Source organism: Danio rerio, chromosome 9 (assembly GCF_049306965.1).
Source record: "Danio rerio strain Tuebingen ecotype United States chromosome 9, GRCz12tu, whole genome shotgun sequence".
In the NCBI taxonomy this organism is placed as follows: domain Eukaryota; kingdom Metazoa; phylum Chordata; class Actinopteri; order Cypriniformes; family Danionidae; genus Danio; species Danio rerio.
In genome coordinates, this window is record NC_133184.1 from 42075053 (window position 1) to 42094709 (window position 19657).

Genomic DNA, 19657 nt, shown 5'->3' on the forward strand with positions numbered 1-19657 from the left:
TTCCAAACCCAGTATTATTTTTATCTACAAAACCCACGAGATCTCGTTTAACACATTCACTTTCTGCAGCTTTCCTATACAATAAAAGTGATCGTAATTTTAAATGCCAAGCTCATAACAACCTGCGTTGCATACAAATCTCGTTTTTGGGTTTCATTGAGTGAAAATAACAGTATGTGGAGTGGCTTTAGAATCGTGATTTCTAAATTAAGCATTTTTATTTACAAGAAACCTGATTGTTGCTTATGAATCAAACTCAAATGGCCAGCCTTTATATCTCACTTTTGCTGAAAAGAAAATAAATAAATGAAGCATTGGAATAAATGGTGGATTTGTTTTTCCAATGTGCAGAAAATTGCAATAATCCACAAAAGAATACACAACGGTAATGCTGTATTCAATAGAATACACCCACCAGAAAACACTTGAATAAAACAACAACGAATGACTTCTTTACTGAATAGCTTACTACTGTATTTAAAAGAAATTAGAAGTAAAACTGTATATACAAAAAACAAACCACATAAACAGGAAAATGTCCAACTATAAGTCAGTGATGGCTTCTCTCTTTATAAATTGATGTTTTATCCAGATTTAATGCACCTGTTGTTCCAATCTAGGTGATGCTACACTCAGTTACTTTGCAACAATAATTCTTTAATGACTCAACCACCTAATATTCACATGTATACAGCATAGTCATAATTTCAGAAGTGAGGGGGACAGGGTGAGAAATTCAATAGTCAGAGTGATGCTCAAGATGCAAACACCTTCCATGTTTTTCTTTGACTTCATAAATTGCATTTTGCATGGTATATACGGGTATATGCGTTTAGGCTGTATAAATATGGTCTGTATTATCAGTTTAACCAATTAATCTCATGTGCCCATGCCACTGTACATTGTGCTCAGAGAAGCAACATTTATTTCTCACTAGTGATGGACAAAAGCGACGTAGGTAACTTCCGTTTTTTTTTTTTTTTAAATGTACGTACCATGATCAAAAACTGTGCTTTTTGTAAAACATGCATATATATACACACAACATGTAAAATACGGTGCATGACAATTGAAATCAAGTTAGCCATGTTCTATTAAAATAACAAAGGCTTACAAGCACACTTTCTTCATACAAACACGTTTTTACAAAAAATATCTAACCTAAGGAAAATACACTTGGACATCACAACGAGCTAAATAAATTACCAACATGAAACTTCTTTTTAAACTACTACGATGGCTCATAGCCTAGCACTTTACTATTGTTTGTGGTAGCTATACACAAAATCTAGTTTGTGACTGCTATTTCATTAATAATCATCAGAATCATTTATATCCTTTCAGTATAGGTTTATGTTTAGTGCATAAAACAAAAGCTTTAGTTCATACTCATGGTGTTATTTTGATCATCACCATGGCACACACATTAAGCATAGTATTTTTTTTATAAATAAACTTAGCCTGTCTATCTTTTTTGAATATTGCCCTAGGGTTCATTTTGTTTAATAAAACATTTACATGAATTAATGTTGCATGTCATTTTGACTTTGTTGATAAAGCTTGAATCTGAGATTAAAGAAAATGAATGGATTAGCTAGTCATTTTGTATTTTAGAAATAATAATGTTAGACTTTTGATTTAAAATGTTTAACTTGATAAGAGAATAATTCAGGAAACTACCCCATAGTTACTGCATAGATAACGTACATAGATAGCCTACGTTACATGCATGCATGCACGCATGCATAGATACATACATACATACATACATACAGTACATACATACATAAACATGAACAATTTACCTAATAAGTGCTTTTTTACTGCAGCTCCATGAACACATAACCAAAGCAAAAACCAACAAATAACCTACAAATATGCAATTAAAGCAATAAGCAGTGGGCCTTGGAGCACGTTTAAGGTATTGACGCAACTACGCTCAAACAAACGATTAAAGTAGATTTTATTTTTGCACGAAAAGCACTTACCTTCTCCAGAGTCCGGATCAACATGTTTCCTTCATAACAACAAAAGTTAATTCCAGGTATAGTGATCCTTTGCCGCATTTGCTTACAAAGTTCTCCAAAATGCTATGGATTAATCACAAACAACATTCAATTCCGTCTCCATTGAACCCACGCGCCATTGCCTTTTATGCGACACGTGACCGACCACAACATGTTTAGTATCTACGCAATAAAACAAATAGTATTCAGGTTCGCAACGGTAAAAGCTTAAATACCATATGAAGTGTGTCTCACCATGGGAGTTTAGCCGTATTAATTGGTCAGTGTTTGCCTTGCAACTGATAGGGTCTAATATGTTAATTAATAAACAATGCCTAGCGGACGGTTCAGATCGCCAATTAATAGTACTTAACAAACAAAGCGCCTCAGTGTCCACAGAGAGCCAAGGGGTCAGCGTTTCTGGCTATATTATATTATATTATATTATATTATATTATATTATATTATATTATATTATATTATATTATATTATATTATATTATATTATATTATTGGTTCAGAATTCAACACTCTTTCTCATATTAAACGCACACTTGTATATTATAGTAACTGTTCTAAGGTCTTATTTTACAAAAGTTTTCACCTTAAAAAAATCATAGTAATCAAAGCAGCAGAATATGGTGGTCGAATGGTCTTCTGTAGTTGCCTTTTTAAATAACCACTATCCATTAACTATTTTAAGCATATCATTAAAAAAAGTTGGAAATTAAAAGGGACAATTAATTAATTGACAATAAATGTATTTGATAGCAACTGTTTGATTGATTAAATATAAATTTACCTTTTTATTTACACTGAGTTTACGTTTATGTGGCCTAACTACAAGAAATTTTTTTTTATAAACTGAACTAATATCAGGAAAAAATATCTTACAATTAGATTAAATCAACAAAATTCTACTTGACACAACAATACATAATAAATAAATCATGACATAATAAATGTCATGAGATTTGAAACAAAACCGTCAGTAGGTGGAGTCAAGTCTCTGTCTTTGTCACTGAATGATTCAATTTGAGTTGTTCCAACAGCTGATTCATTAACAAATGTCTTCCTGAATGGATGAATTATTGTCTCGTATCAAAGCTTAATAATTATTCATAAACAAAACATAGTATGGAGATGTAAGTAACAGCGGCTGAGCTGTTTGGAAGCAATTTTGAGAAAACAGCAACATTTGGACAACATCAAAAAATGCATTACATCATTTGCTATCTGATTTTAGGGATAGGCCTAATAATAACGGTTAATTTTATAAACAGGGAACCTAGAATCTGCTGTAACTTCGATATTAACGGTGACACTTGTGTCTATAAAGTAAATTTTAACAAACCATGTTAACTGTTGAACAGTGAATATAGAACAGCTTAAATTACACCCGTCAGGCTGCCTAGGCTGTTATAAAATGCAGTCATCGCATTTATGCATATATAATTTTAAACAACTAAATATCGTACCTTCTGTTCTCTCTTGAAAGAACGCAAAAAGTCGAGTCTGAACTGCTGTCTTAGACATTTTGAAAATCGTGCGAAATGATGCAATGGACTGTATTGTGCTTGAACATGAGTTCTGATTGGTCAATCATCGTTGTTTAGTCATGAATTACAATAAGTAGATAATTTTAATATTTTATTTGCATGATAAGTTTTACATTACACACACTGTTGTTAATCTAAGGGGAATGCATTTTGTCTTTTTTTCCATAAGGGGGATGCCATCCCTCAATTTGAGCACTGCAAGTAGGGACAAAATAATGTAGAGTACTAAAGAGACTAATTGCTGTATTCCATGTCATGTTTAGTAACTTTCCTTACAACATAAGCAAAACAAATTTTGAATTAGGTTGAATTGAGTTTAATGACATAAAAAACTATGCCATTTTACCAGTGTTGCAAACTTAGCAGTATTTTGCAACTTTTCAGACCCCCTTAGCGACAAATTTTCAAAAAAGTGAATAGCGACTTTTTTGTGTTACCGGTGATTTTAACAGACTCTCATGTGTCCATACTGTACCATTCCTACTCTTCTTAACAAGCTGTGGGTGGTGCCGTCGGCCGCCAGTGTGAGGTATTTCCCTGGTGCAGTCAAACCGATCTGCTTCTCTTTTATTTTAACAATATGATTTGACCATTTATCCTTTTCTTGTTCACAATCACAGATATTTTAGTCACAGTTTCAGAACTTGTCCAGGTTTATTATATGTCTGGGAAATTACTGCAAATTCACACATCTATACTGATATACATGTATTCAAACAGCAATAAATTTAGTTAAACTGATATGCATACATAAAGTGTAGTGCAAATATAAATACCCCTTTATTAAGCATAGGCTGTTAAACAGAAACGGCAGAATGTAATGTCAGTAATATGCAAATTGACATATGATGTAATCTAACGCCTTTAGCAACTTTTTGGGCAGCGCTTAGCGCCTTTTCATTGAATATAGTTGGCAAAAGTGCATTTTACTGGCACCACTCTGTTAAAATAATTGGGTTAAAAATATCCCAACATATAACCCAACTACAGGTTATTATAGCACCTTCCCAACTACTTGTTATTTTAATCCAATGCATTGGGTTATTCAATTTTTTCCATTCTGGTATTACTATTGCTTCTATTATTAGTAATACTATTACAATAGTTTCCTAGTGAAAAGACAGTGTTTCTAATGAAAAGGCAACGTACCTTAACCAAATCTGGGATGGTGGGAACACCAGGATGTCTCCGCTGGGTCCTATAGATGAGTATATGCCGGCCGAATATCTTAAATATAAAGTTTCTAGGGAGGTCGAGAAAGAGTTTTTTATAGATCAACTGAAGTGCACGTTTGTGTCATCAAAAATTTAAGAATGCTGGTGAAATGGATATAACAGAGGTATATAAAAAAATAACAATATCATTGCGCTAAAGCTTAAATAAACTTTACAATGCAAAAACAACATTATTACACATATTAATACAGCTGTTCTGTGTCAGTTAAATCAGTTGACTGCTGAAATGCTAAATTTTTAACTCAACTGGTTGAGTTATTAAATAAAGAATTCAGTAAAGGTTAAAAATAACCCAACAAAGCAATAAATATTTTAACTCATGCATTGGGTTAAATAAATAACTTAAAATTTTTTAGAGTGTACAGTCGCATGTTGCATTGCTTTATTGGAACTCACCATTAAGAATGACAATTTTTCGGTGTGTGTGTGTGCGTGTGTGTGAGAGCAGCAGGAGGCTGATCTGAGCTCAGTCCAGATCTGTCCTACACTGCCAGCCTGGACAGCACTTGTGAAAAAGATCCCTTTCCTCTCTCAGTCCACAGCAGGGATTCTCGGCCAGGAGTGAGATGGAAGGCAGGCATTTCAGGATTTGAAAGAGAGAGTGTAAGAAGAATCCAAAAGAAATTGAAAAAAAAAAGATGAGACAGATGCAGAAGGTGGTTAATTTTTGTTCACCCATGCCATATTCTTTCACAGAGCCTGTGGTTTGGAGTGTTATTTTGGAGCAGAGGTGAAAGTGTGCAGGCTCTCCCATTTTAAGCCAAACCACATTACAGACAGATGATATGAGAGTCAGAGGAAAAAGTTATTGGTTTGACAAAATGAGTGGGATGGATAACTCAGTCTGGACTGTTATGGATTAAAAGTTGTGAATAAAGCAATGAGCCTGCAGAGTGCCTACACATCGTGATGTTCTATTTCAACTCAAATTTGGGTAAAATGTGAGGATAAACTCAACCTAAACGTTACAATTCAATTTAAACCCAATACTTTAGTTTTTATGAGTTCTAAATGTATAGATTAGCTAGTTATGTTGTATTTAATAAAAAATTATTTTAGTCTTTAGATTTTTTTTACTTGATAAGATTATTAAACTAATGCTAATTAATGTGTACATAAAAAGCCAGTGTCTATTTGATAGTGATTGTTTATATAACTGCTATTTTCATTTATAGCACTTTGTGTTTGTAATGATGTATAACATCTCTTGGTTAAATAAGCTAATAAATAAGCTAATTTTGTTGTCTTTCTGTTTCCACCTTGAGATACTCGTCTTGGGGGCTTAAGATAATTTGCAGCACCATTGATGTGATCCAAGACATGTGAAGAGATGTTGCCAACCATCAAGGACTTCTGTATTTCTCCATTATCCTGGAAGAGTGGAGAGCAAGAGACTGATTCCTGAAAGACTCCAGTGACTTACGAGTCAGCCTGAACACCCACCGGTAACCTACCCACACCTGCAGCTTCTCCATGATGGACGTCCAGCATTCTCCAGTTTCCTAGACTGCAGCTCTGCACAAGAAGTTTGGCCAGATGAGAAATGGTCGTGCCCAACTGAGCCTGGTTTCTCTCTTGGGTTTTGCCCCTTCACTTTTGTAAATTGGTAAAGTTTTGTTCCTCGCCACTGGCTTGCTTGGTTTGGGACTCGTGGAGCTGCGCATATAGGGATTTTCTCTTTAGTGTTTGGACTTTCAGCAGTGAAATTTAAACCACACTGAACTGAACTTAACTGAATTTCAACTCTGTAAACTGCCTGGCAACATTGCTCAAAATTGTACCTAAAGGGCTCTATTTTTGTACCTTAAAATTTTATATGACTCTGAAGTTGATGCTGACTTATATTCTATATGTTGACAAATATTGAGTGGGGGCGAGGTTTTGTTTTATGCTCTTCCTCTCATCTTTTGTTCACAGCAAGCTATTGAGAGTTGTGGCTAAGCATATTTCACAAATTAAACATAGTAAATTTTGAATTAGGGTGACACAGTGGCTCAGTGGTTAGCACTGTCACCTCACAACAAGAAGGTCACTGGTTTGAGTCCCAGCTGGCATTTCTGTGTAGAGTTTGCATTTAGCATTTGCTGTGTAAAACACCTGCTGCAATAGTTCATTCCGCTGTGGTGACCCCTGATGATTAAAGAGACTAAGCTGAAGGAAAATTAATGAATGAATCTTGAATTTTTGAGGGCTTTAATGGCCTTTATTAGTACCAAAAAGTTCAAAAGTTTACCTAATATGTACCTCTCAGGTACAAATCTGTACCTTTTGAAAAGGCACCAACCCCTAGTGACATTTTTGTACCTTTATTTCCTACACTCAGAAAAAAATGGTACAAAACCCTTGTCCCTGTGGCAGTACCTTTTTATGGAACAGAATTTTACCTTAAGAGAAAGAATGAAATCTTAACCATCGCAGTTTGTACCTTTAAGGACACGATTTGTACCATGAGAAACCAAAATGTACCTTTAGTTTTAAAAACTTGCAGATACAATACTGTACCGTACCTTCATCAAAGGTACAAATCTGATCCATGAAGGTACCACTACAGTGATAAGACACTTTGTACTTTAACAGTGTCAAATGTAGTCCTTCAAGAACTATTTAAAGGCATTTTGCTACTGTACATCCAAAATGTGTCAATTTATTTTCAGCAACTGTGTGGGGTATGAGAACAGGCAAGGACGAGAGTAATCAATACGATTCGCCAACTCCAATGAGACTCACTCAGCCATTGTTCAATCAGCTGGCCCAAAAAGAGCAAGGGTGATGTTTTCTGCAACATTTTCAGCAATTATAAAAAATCAAATACATTTTTAAAAAATGATTTGATCTTTTGATGTAAATCCACATTTTCAATTTACAATAAAGAATAAAAATAACTTTAACATAAATCAAAAGATCTATTTTTTACTAAACACTTTTCGACAACACTTTTCACAAAAATGTTGCAGAAATACATTCTCCCATGTAAAATATTTTAAAAAATTCCTCCAATTTTCACACAACAACTTTGTAATCACTTAAACGTTCATTTAATTGACCTAATTTTAAAATAGAAATAGAATTATGCAAAAGTATGGTAACAAGATATGAACAATGTTTGATTGGTTTTACAATACTAAAATGTCTGTATGAAAACTTTGCATATGCTGGACTTTTGCCAGCTCATGTGCGTAGTGGAAAGCAAATGCCAAAAGGTGTGGGTATCAATGATGAAAATGTATTTATTTGATAATGCTCACCAAATGTTTAGTTTACAATAGTTTTATTTCACCAGTTGTTTTGTATCATCGAACTTAATAATGAATGTTTATGAGTTTCTTTAAACATATGCTTTAAAAGATGTTTCATGTTTTAATATGGAAATTATTCATAAATCACTTTTCAGTAATATTTATTTTCATAGATATTGTAGGAAAAGAGTTGTCCAACAATTATATACCTTTTGTATGAGAGCAATTGTGTATCTTCATTTCAATTGTATCATAAAAGGTACGGATCAGTATCATATGAGGTATTTTTTGTACCATATAAGGTACAACTTTTACAAAGGTACAAAACTGTTCCTTAAGAAGCATAATTTGCACCACCAAGTACCTTTTCTTTTTCTGAGTGTACAGTGAATTTAGAAAATGTAGTTATATGTAAATATACATAATATACTGTAAGCATGTGTTGCATTTACTCACTGATGTGGGTGGCATAATTATTCCATAATTGAATTACTGTAGTTTCCAATTAAGTAAACATTTTAACTGCTATTAATAAATGTGATGGCATTTAACAAAAATAGGATAATTTTAATTCAAACACATCAACTAAATGTTCTGTAAACCTTGATAAGACATTGTTTGCCAGTGTCAAAATAAATATATGTATACAAATTAATACAGTATAAATTAATATAAATATTCAGTAGTGTGCTAGAATCATATTTTGCATTCTTAGAGCTATAAATACTAATGAGATCTGTCTAACAGCGTGTGGAAGCATATCTCGCTATATTTGCCTTTCCCGTATCTGACTCTATTACTCGACTTCCTTTTATGTCAAATTACTCTCTCAGATTGGCGGTGACTCATTTAAGGATTAAGGTGTCGTGTGTCTGTCATTGGGCCGGTGGTGGAAGCACTAGAGAACCCCAGGGATCTGTGTCGTGTCACTGTGTGGGGTATGAGAACAGGCAAGGACGAGAGTAATCAATACGATTCGCCAACTCCAATGAGACTCACTCAGCCATTGTTCAATCAGCTGGCCCAAAAAGAGCTAGGGTGATGTTTTCTGCAACATTTTCTTTCATTCTAGATTACTTAAAAGTAAAGAAAAAATAGTCAATGTACTTAGGGACAGCTGTGAGCTAAAATGTGCATCACATAAATGCAATTACAATTTTATTGATATCATCACGTGTGTTCGAACAACAATGATTTTTTTTTTTTAAATCACTCCTGTTTGGATGAAACATTTCACATTAACTTTATAGCATATTTAGTAATGCCGTAGATCATCTGGGTATTTTTGTGCATTTGTAAAATCCACTGGTAGAAAAAGTACGGAAAAATCATACTTCAGTAAAAGTACCATTTTTCTAAAAATGTAGTGCAAGTAGAGTAAAAGTATCTGTTGTAAATATTACTCAAGGATGAGTAAAAAGTAGCCCTTTCAAAAGTACTCAAGAGTAGTGAGTATTACGGTGGCCGAGGGAGCTTAACGCGAGCAATTTAAGAAAGCACGTGCAGTTACAAAAAACACCAGCAAAAAAAGAAATGGTTTTCATCAATTTGACAGCACACGAGTTGCAAATTGGTCACAACACAAACAACTAAAGAAATGTGCAGCAAATTGGTCACAACACTTGCAAATATGTACGTAACACAACGGAAATGTTTCTAGGGGACACAAAACCATGACGAATTCTGCTAAGAAATGTATTATTATATTGTGACTGTTGCTCAGTGAAGTGATTGGAGGTCTTTGAAAGGTGTTTTTCATTTGTTTTAATAAAAATTTATTTTAATATCTTGATTACACAACATAAAAAAAACCCACATCCATATCACAGCAGAGTCCGTCATGGTTTTGTGTCCCATGTAGACATTTCCTTTCTGTTATGTGCATATGTGCAATTGTTGTGACCAATTTGCTATGTGTTTCTTAAGTTGTTTCTGTTGTGACTAATTTGCTGCGCATTTCTTCGGTTGTTTGTGTTGTGACCAATTCGCAACACGTGTACTGTCAAATTGATGAAGAACATTTCTTTATTTGCATGTGCTTTCTTAAACTACAGCACGTTAAGCTCTCTCTGCCACCGTATGGTAGTGATTATTACGCTGTGAAAAGCTGATGCATTTACATGTAATTTGTGGATGTGTGTAAACGTAACATTATGTAGTGCATTTAGTTATTGCCCAGCAGGCACACAACATCATAAGACCTTAATATTAGGTTAGATTTAGGTTGTGACGACAGGTGACCAAGATTCAACATCTAGTCAGCGTCTAAGGACAGAATTATTTTGACGTGACATTAGCCCCTTTCACACAGTGATACCGGTAAATATATGCAAAATTTCTGGAATGACTTTACCGATAAATTAAAAAAGCGCTGTTCACACAGGCGAGGACATTACGGAATTTTTCCGGAAAAGAGCATTCACACATCCATTCCAAAACAACGGTAATTCTGACATCATTAACCAGAAATGACCTCTAAACGACTGCGCTTGTAAGTGTAAACATTTGACTACATCACAAACTCTGTGGATGGATCAGTATTGTGAACAATTTCGATGAAAACATATAGAGAAACACTTTCGCATGTCGAGATGTACATATATGTGTGTGTGCTGGCGCTCATAGACTGTTTATAGGCACACGCAAAGCTTAAAGGTAAACAAACAACAGCTTATCATAAGCATCTTATCCATAATTAATTACACAGTTGGCATTAAGATGAACATATAAACGTTATCTGACTAATTAGCTAAATGTGTCTGGTAAAATATACAAATGCTTTTATTCTCATAAACCGCGCGGACGTGAATGCGTCTGACTGTACTGATTGGCTAAAGCAGAAGTCTTACGTCAGCACGTTCTAGACGTGCACGCTTATTCCGGCAATCTTCCTTTTGCGTTCACGCAGCGCAGCATTCCGGCAAATTTCCGGTAATGTTACAACTTCTCTTTCCGGAAAATAGCCAGAACGAATTTACCGGTATTTTCAAAAAGAGCCTGTTCACACATACACACCTTTCCGTAAAATTGCCGGTAATTTTCTGGAAAGGTGTGTATGTGTGAAAGGGGCTATTAAGTAGATTTTAGGTTGTGTTAGAAAGTAACCAAAATCCAACATTGAGCCAACATCTTAAACAACACCATTTTGACGTCAAATACTGGCATTTATTTGTCAGGTATGGAAACCAAAATCCAATTTCTAATAGACGTCATAGTGATGACAAGCTGTAACGTCATTAGACGTTGATTTTAAATTGGATGTTGTACATTGATGTTGGCTTAAAGTCAATTTGAAGATTACTTTTTTAATAAAGGGACTAAGCTGACAAGAAAATGAATGAATAAATGAATGAATAATATAATATAATATAATATAATATAATATAATATAATATAATATAATATAATATAATATAATATAATATAGTATAATATAATATAATATAATATAATATAATATAATATAATATAATATAATATAATATAATATAATATAGTATAATATAATATAATATAATATAATATGATATAATATAATATAAACATAGCCAAAAAGGCTGACCTCCACCGGCTCTGGACACAAACTGGCTATCATGTTCTAACTCATCCATCACTTTGCTTGTTAGGCGCTATTAACTGGCGACTCATGTACCGATAGAGATTGTTTATTAATTAACATTATATACTCATTACACCCTATCACCAGTTACAAGACAAACTTTGAACAATTAATATGGCTAAACTCCCATCCCATGGCAAGACACACTGCAAAGTATAGAGTATTTGAGATTTTGCACTTGCATGAATAATGAATAATTTGTCTTTAAATTAATATAAATACACTGTAAAACCCAAAAAGTTAAGGTAACTCAAACCATTTGAGTAAACCGATTGCAACAGACCATTTAAGTTAAAAAATTAATCCTATTGAGTACTGTGAACTTATTACATTTGAGTAAACGAAGCAATTTGAGCAAGATGAAACCCAATAAATGAAGAGAACTCAAACCATCCGAGTATTATAAAACCCAATAAGTTAAGGCAGCTCAAACCGTTTGAGGAAACCAATCACTACAAACCATTTGACTTAAAAAAACTAACTTTTATGACTATTGGAATCTGACTACCATTTAAGTTGAAGTAATTAGGTATTTAATTAACTCATTACTAAGCCCACACGGAATCTGCATGCGCAGATTTTCAGCTTATCACTGAATCTATTTATTTACTTGTGTAAATGTGTGTAAATTGATATTCGTTCAGTTTTTTTAAATTAATTTCAGTAATAATATGGACTAATATAAAATGTTCATTTGATTTATTTACAATACAGTTTTTAAAATAATATTTTCTGTCTTTTATTAAATATGTTATATGATAGACTGCCTTTATTTACCAAATAAAGTGGATCTAGACGGATTTGCATTATATTAAACATTAAATAAAAGTTAGAAGGCGATTATATTTAATTTCGTATATTAAGTTTTTAGTTACAATACTCCCAAAGTTTTTCCGCATAAATCCATTGATTTTTTACAAAATTCTCCTCAGAAATAGCAAAAAATGTCTACAGATTTTGTCTGACCCTACTCATTACATTCAACACTGAGTTCAAAACTCTTTTCAAAGGAGTAGAATTAATTTTCAGTAAATTTTGAGTTAACTGCACTCATCATTTCATTTGATAAAAGTGACTGTTGGATTATACAGTATATAAATATAAAAAGAGTACTAAGATTAAATGGTTCTTTGAAAGGAATAGGTATCAACTGAGCATTATATACAGTTGAAGTCAGAATTATTAGCCCCCCTGAATTATTAGCGCCCCTGTTTATTTTTTTCCCATTTTCTGTTTAATGGAGGGAAGATTGTTTCAGCGCATTTCGAATCATTATAGTTTTATTAACTCATTTCTAAAAACTGATTTATTTTATCTTTATCATGATGACAGTAAATAATATTTTACTAGATGTTTTCAAGACACTTCTATACAGCTTAAAGTGACATTTAAAGGCTTCACTAGGGTAATAAGGTAAACTAGGCAGGTTAGGGTAATTAGGCAAGTTATTGTATAACAATGGTTTGTTCTGTAGATTGTCGGAAAAAAAATAGCTTAAAGGGGCTAATAATATTGTCCCAAAAATGGGTTTTAAAAAATTAATAACTGCTTTAATTCTAGCCAAAATAAAACAAATAAGACTTTCTCCAGAAGAAAAAATATTATCAGACATACTGTGAAAAATTCCTTGCCCTGTTAAAAATCATTTTGGTAATATTTAAATGAGAAAAACAAAATCAAAAGGGGGCTAATAATTCTGACTTCAACTGTATGTGTCTATATGGCAATAATGTTAATTCGATGCATTTTTATTGCAATGTTCAGCTGATACCAATTCCTTCCAAATAAGCTGAATTGAGACATCTAATCTTGTTTCATTAATCGATATAAATTGCATGAATTGGATCTGTAATAGATTAGCTGTCATGATGATTTATTGAAAGTGATGAACTCTGTGTGGTTCTTTGACCGATAACCACAAGGCTTCTAGCTGTTTGATCCTGTGGTTTTAGAAGTCGTTACTACTCATGTCTGTATCATGTCTGTAATGTTTTCTTTGTGAGGTTTTGGTGGAGAGTGTGAATGGGTTTTTCTATTAGATTTGACATGAGAGGCAGGAATCTGCCACGGAGACAAATGATGCTCGTAGAATCTCAAATATCTCGCACTGGCCACTGATGTGCAAAAAGATTTTGAGAAATGGGTTTTAGAGAAGTAACACTACAAAAAAAGTCATTAAATGATTTGTTAGATCTGTACTCCATAAAACAAATGAAGACTACATATATGTGCACCTAGGTTGTACAAGTGTTGTCACGATACTGGAATTTAGTACCAATCGATACTGACATTTTTAAAACGTCAATTTCCTGCTAACATTTGAGCGCTGTTTGGCACCTTCTTAAACAGCTCTGGTTTGCTATAATGTTTACATGCTGGACAGAAATGACTGTGATTGGTGGTGAAGGTCATCAGCTCACCAAACTCACTGCTGTTTACTGAGTGTAACCACAGATATGAGGATACTGGAGTATTTTAAAGTCATGTCGATCAGCTGGTTTGTTTGCTTATAAGCTGACATATGAGCAATCCGCTGATGAATCGCAGCTTTAAAACACTCCAATCTCTCTGTATCTGTTTTTATACTCAGTAAACAGCGGTGAGTTAGGTAAACTGATGACCTTCAAGGCCAATCACAGTCATTTCTGTTAAGCGTGTGAACACAATGGCAAATCAGCGCTGCTAGAACGTACTCAACAGCACTTAAAAAGCAGGAAATGGAGGAAATGGTGACAACACTAGTTTGTACTCTATTAAGGACATGTCTTGTGTCCTTGTAATTCAAAATGCTTGAAATCTTACCTTAAGGGGTCTTTTGACATTCAAAATTTGCCACCAGTTTGCTGTGAGGGCTGGGTTTATGGGTATAGGGATGGGATAAGGCCATATAATAAAGAGTTTTTACAGTATAAATACAATGTGCGCATGGAGAGTCCTTGAAAACCATACATACAAGTCCCTGAAACCTGTGGCAAATATTAAATGTCAAAAGACAGAAACAAGAAAGTTTCTTATAGTCAGTTAAATGTCTGTTGATGCAACAGTATCAACATATATTATGCAGACAGTCTACTAATCCTCAAATGGACCATCAAAGTAAAGTGTTACCCACACTCCTTTTCAAATTTGTACTTTTTTTTACAGAAAGAGATTGTATGAATTAGCCTTTTTTTATGGCAACATGCAAAATACATCTCCTCATGAGATTGGGTTGGACATACACTACTTCTTGATTAAAAAAAAAAACACTGTTGGTTAGTTATGTGACCTGTCAATCATCTCGTCAAATCATCCATATTTCAGTTCCTGCCATATTTCCGATGCAGCAGCACGTTAATCAGCCTATTGCAGGCCTTTTCCTGTAGAGAAATCTCCTCAGGTGTTTGCATTCATTAAACACTTGGTCAATATTTGGTCAATAATGACCAATTGTGTCTATATAAAAGTTCACATTGTTGTCGCAGATAAAATATGACACAGAAAACATAAAATAAACATCTTTTCAATATTTCATCAATTTTTCATTAGATAAGTAATTCATGATCTCTGCTTAACTGCTGATCTTACACATCCAACTTTGTAGTTTATTAACACTTTTTACCTCGGTTTGTAGTTTCAAATCAAGTCCATCCCTAATGGCCAATGTATTGTGGGTGATATTTGTGTAGGTTAAAACTAATTTAACATACTATGATTTGGGACAGGCTAATTCTATTTTTGAATACTATTTAGTATAGATAGTACAGCTGTTGCGTGTGGCGTTCACTCCTGCCCTTAATAATTACTTCCAATTAATCTTGTTTGTCTTTTTCCCTTTTAAGTTTTCTATTGGTTGATCTGGTGGCGTCAGGCCTTTAAGCGAACTTCTACCGGCCCCTCATTCCTCCACGCCACCACAGCTTTATTTTGACGGCTTTATTGTTGTGTTCTCCTTTATGCTTTCCTTTTGATATTTGTTTGGAGTGGGGAGCTCTAACCTGCCTTAGGTTTATTTGGTTGTTCTCTATTATGTTGTTGGGCTCCCTATCTCTTGTCAATTTGGATTGTTTTGCTGGTTATTTTATGTTAATAAATAATTTAGCTGGAGCACTTTGGCCGTTGTTTATTTAGTTACGTTGTCTTTGGGTCACGAGTCATATTTAAGTTAGGGACCGTAACAACAGCATATTCATGTAATGCAGCATATTCAGATAGTATGTGAATTGGGAAGCAGCAACATTTCAATTCAGGTGAATATGTCTTGGTTTATCTATGATTAAAAGTTTGTACTGGAAAACAAGACAGGAATAAAGTTTGTTTTTCTTTCTTTTTTTAGGTTCATCTAGTCACGCAAAGACAAAAGACAAGGTTGTCAGACAATTACTGCAACAGAACAAGCTCATTAATTTATCATGCTGGGTAATCTCACTGCACTCTTGGCATAAAATGTCTTGGGCAAAAACAACACATAGCATCAATAAAAACAAGTAGTGTTTGCACTGTTTGCCTCTAGACAGCTCCACAGTATGTTGTTGACAGCTTTAGACATCACAAAGTGAAATTGTTTCAGCATTGGGAACAGTTTCAGCTCTGTGACACTACGATTTCTATTAGTTATTAGAGTAAAAGCTGTCGCGGTCAAAACGGTTTGCATTGCTGACCGTATAGTTTTTATAACATTATGAGTGCATCTCAAAAATAACAAAATATAAACTGAATTCGGCATGTGGAATGATGGTGAGAAGAATTCAAATACTTACATAAGCACAAAACATCAATTTTGATTAATTATTTAACATTTTGACTATAACATGAAAGGATGTAGAATTGGCATGGACAGAGGGGACCGCATGTCCCTAACAATATCCACCAGTTACTGAAATGTCCCAACCAATAATTTAATCAACTTCATAATAAAATAATACTTCGTCAACCCTTATGGCCCGTTTCCACTGTGTGATACAGTGCGGTAAATGTATGGGTTGGTATGGGTCACCTTTATCAGGCTTGTGTTTCCACTGCCAAAAGGATACCAACGCTGGGTGTGGTGTACAGCAGAAAGTTTCAGTCGATGTCATTCTCGCTCGAGCGAGTCTACCTCAAAGTAAAGCTGTACGGGTCGTTCACAAATATGAGAAGCACTTCTCACAAAACAGATGCTTTATACACATGAATACTTGTGTATAAATGTTTATTATTAACCTCTCTATAAAGATAATTTGATTATAAATGCAGATCAAGGACCGTTTGAAATACGCTATGCTGTAAAGAATCATTTAAGACTTTTTTTTGGCTTCTTTGTTTTTTGCACTTCACTCTTGCATTTATCCGTTTCTGAAAGGATCGGACGTCTGAAGCACTATTTTAATCATGCGCACGTCATCATCAGCTCAAGTTTGTTTTTTCAAATATAGATGTGCACACAAGCTCTCTAGAGAAAGTGAAACCTCTCACAGTTTTAGTGCGGCCTCGTAAAACAAAAACAGGACACAACGGATTTTGTTCTTCTTGGCTTTGTGGCTGTTCATCAAAACAATGACAAGGTTTTTTTAAGCTCACGTCAACCATGGCTCGTTATTAGATGTATATAATATTACAGTGTAATGTCTCGGTTGTTAAATTAATACATGGCGGTTTCTTTGTTTTCATTCTCCTGCTTTTGTACGCTCTATTGGTTTACAGAGATACTTCACTAGTGTTCAACTTCACTAGCTTCACTAGCTTCACTAGCTCCGCCTTTTGGTACACTTTTGTCGTGCTAGGTTCTCTTTGCAAAGGGTACTCAAAAAGTGGTATAGTAAGGTTTGCATTTTGGTACCTTTTGACAGTGGAAACGGCCATAAAAGCATACCGAACTGAACTTTATGTACCACTCAGTGGAAACAGGCCATTAGTAACATTAGTTAAGTCAAGTTCACTATGAGTTCACCATAATACAATTAATCAATTGTGCAATTAATTGAAATTCGGTTTCGATTTTGGCCTCCATGGTTATAAAAAACAATAATCGGGATAAAACAGTAAATTGCGTCACACACCTCTCTAAATTTCTCTACATTCATACCTCCTCAAAGCCCGACTGCAGTAAAATCACGTGAATGGATTTTTGCAGCATGGGACTTTTTGTTTTGTTTTGTTTTTTTGTATTATTTAGTGTTTATTTTATATCATTAAGTACTTTGTGTTTTTAAAAGAGCAAAATAGAATTTGTGCTGTTCAAAGCATGCGCTCTAGGGATGTATGTCCCCACCGATGTCAAAAGCTAATCTACGAACTTGCAACACACAGTACAGTATATCTCAAAACAAAGTTTAATACATTCTAGTGCATTAAATTATGAAATGTAAAATTCAAATAAATATATCACACTGTTACATTAAAATGAATTTTTATTAATAATAATTAAATCAAATTTCTAACTATGAACAGTGATTTTACAAGTTTACTCCCATCCATGCCATTTTATACTGTAATTCTACTCAAATTCAAAATAAAAATGCACTTTTCATCGCATTTGCTACCTACGTTTAGTTTAAACCAGTTGGCATTTCTGTGTGGAGTTTGCATGTTCTCTTCGTGTTGGCGTGGGTGTCCTCCAGGTGCTCTGGTTTCCCCCAAAGTCCAAAGACATGCGGTACAGGTGAATTAAATAAACTAAATTGGCCTTAGTGTATGAGTGTGTGTCTAAATATGAGAGTGTATGGGTATTTCCCAGTTCTGGGTTGCAGCCGGAAGGGCATCTGCCGTGTGGCTAAATTAGCAGTTCATTTTGTTGTGGCGACCCTTGATGAATGAAGGGACTAAGCCAAAAGAAAATGAGTGAATGAAAAGTCAAAGCTTAATTCAATGACATGACCCTAAAAACTTTTGTTTTGACCAATTGTTGACTGAATTTGAAGGAATAGTTAACATAAAAATTACAATTTGCTGTTAATTTACTCACTTTCAAGCCATCCAAGATTTTCATGAGTAGAAAAGGGAATATTTAGCTGAAACCGGGATCCTTGGTGATACATAAAATGCAAATCCGTGGCAATCCTCAAAACAGTCAGTTCATGTATTGATGTGTTACTGTCAGACGCGCTTCACTCTAATGATTAAAGGCTGTTTACCGAACCGATTTGTGATTTAAAGCTGAGGGAATGTGCAAACTCAGGGTTTTGGGTGCGTGTTTGAACAGACATATACACATACAGTAATAACAACATCAAAACATGTCGATTTTGGTGGCTTTTCTTTTAAACACAACAAATTTTGTCTTAAATGAGCATAAACAGTTGAGGACGCAATCAAATGTTGTCTTATGTAATCAAACGAAAAATGTAAATGAGACATTCAGTCGCTGCTCTTTAATCAGATTGTTTAAGTCATACAGTGAAGAAAAGGTTAATGAGATTTGATAACTTGATTAAATTTCTTTATAATAGCTATTAATTTGAATAGGCTAAACTGTTTTCTAATTTATTTGCAGCTTTTATAATGTATACTATTTATTTTATTCTTTGTAGATAATAATAATTCTAAAAAAAAAATATTGACCATTTCAACTGTTTATTTACAACGAAACAGCTACAGATGAACATATTTAGTAATTTGGGGATTTTTTTTCTCTTTTAGGGGGAAATAGGGGTGGCGATATCCCTTATTTTCAAATCCCAGTGTTGACAGGTATGTTCTACTGTCACTTTGAGAGTTAAAAAAACAAAAAAACAACAACAACATACAGACAAAACAAAATTATTGGTGAGTCCCCTGGTGATGTGCTGATGTTTCACTGTCGTTCTGTGCTATAAACTGAACATTATTCATGCTACAGCCTCAGCAAACAGTTCTCCGCATGATCATGGCAGTTTAAAATTTAAAAAAATATTTTGAAATAAAGTTAAAAAAACTAAAAAAATAAATAATTTTGAGACTGGCCTGAGGACTTGCGGAAGTCAGAAAGAGCAGCAGTCCTGGCTGAGTGTTGACTTCTGTGGCCTTTGGAAAGATCTCTGTTCTTGTTTATATTCTTTGTCCTTTG

At 34.1% G+C, this 19657-nt stretch overlaps 1 protein-coding gene and 1 long non-coding RNA gene across 8 annotated transcripts in view; one reads left to right on the forward strand and one right to left on the reverse strand.

Annotated features, from left to right (window-relative positions):
• Positions 1–2411, reverse strand: part of ikzf2 (IKAROS family zinc finger 2) — a 397532-nt gene extending 395121 nt beyond the window's left edge. For 5 of the 7 annotated variants that reach the window (XM_073911485.1, XM_073911501.1, XM_073911487.1 and 2 more), the window contains exon 1: positions 1989–2158. The gene's annotated coding sequence lies outside the window, so the exon portion shown is untranslated. Of the gene's footprint in view, positions 1–1988; positions 2159–2261 lie in introns of those variants that run through there. The other 2 variants (XM_073911497.1, XM_073911499.1) reach the window with 2 other exon arrangements.
• LOC141376183 (uncharacterized) lies at positions 1749–7424 on the forward strand. Its single transcript, XR_012385585.1, has 4 exons — positions 1749–1921; positions 5249–5403; positions 5497–5741; positions 6066–7424. It is a non-coding gene; the product is annotated as an uncharacterized lncRNA (long non-coding RNA).
• Positions 7425–19657: the final 12233 nt, after the last annotated feature.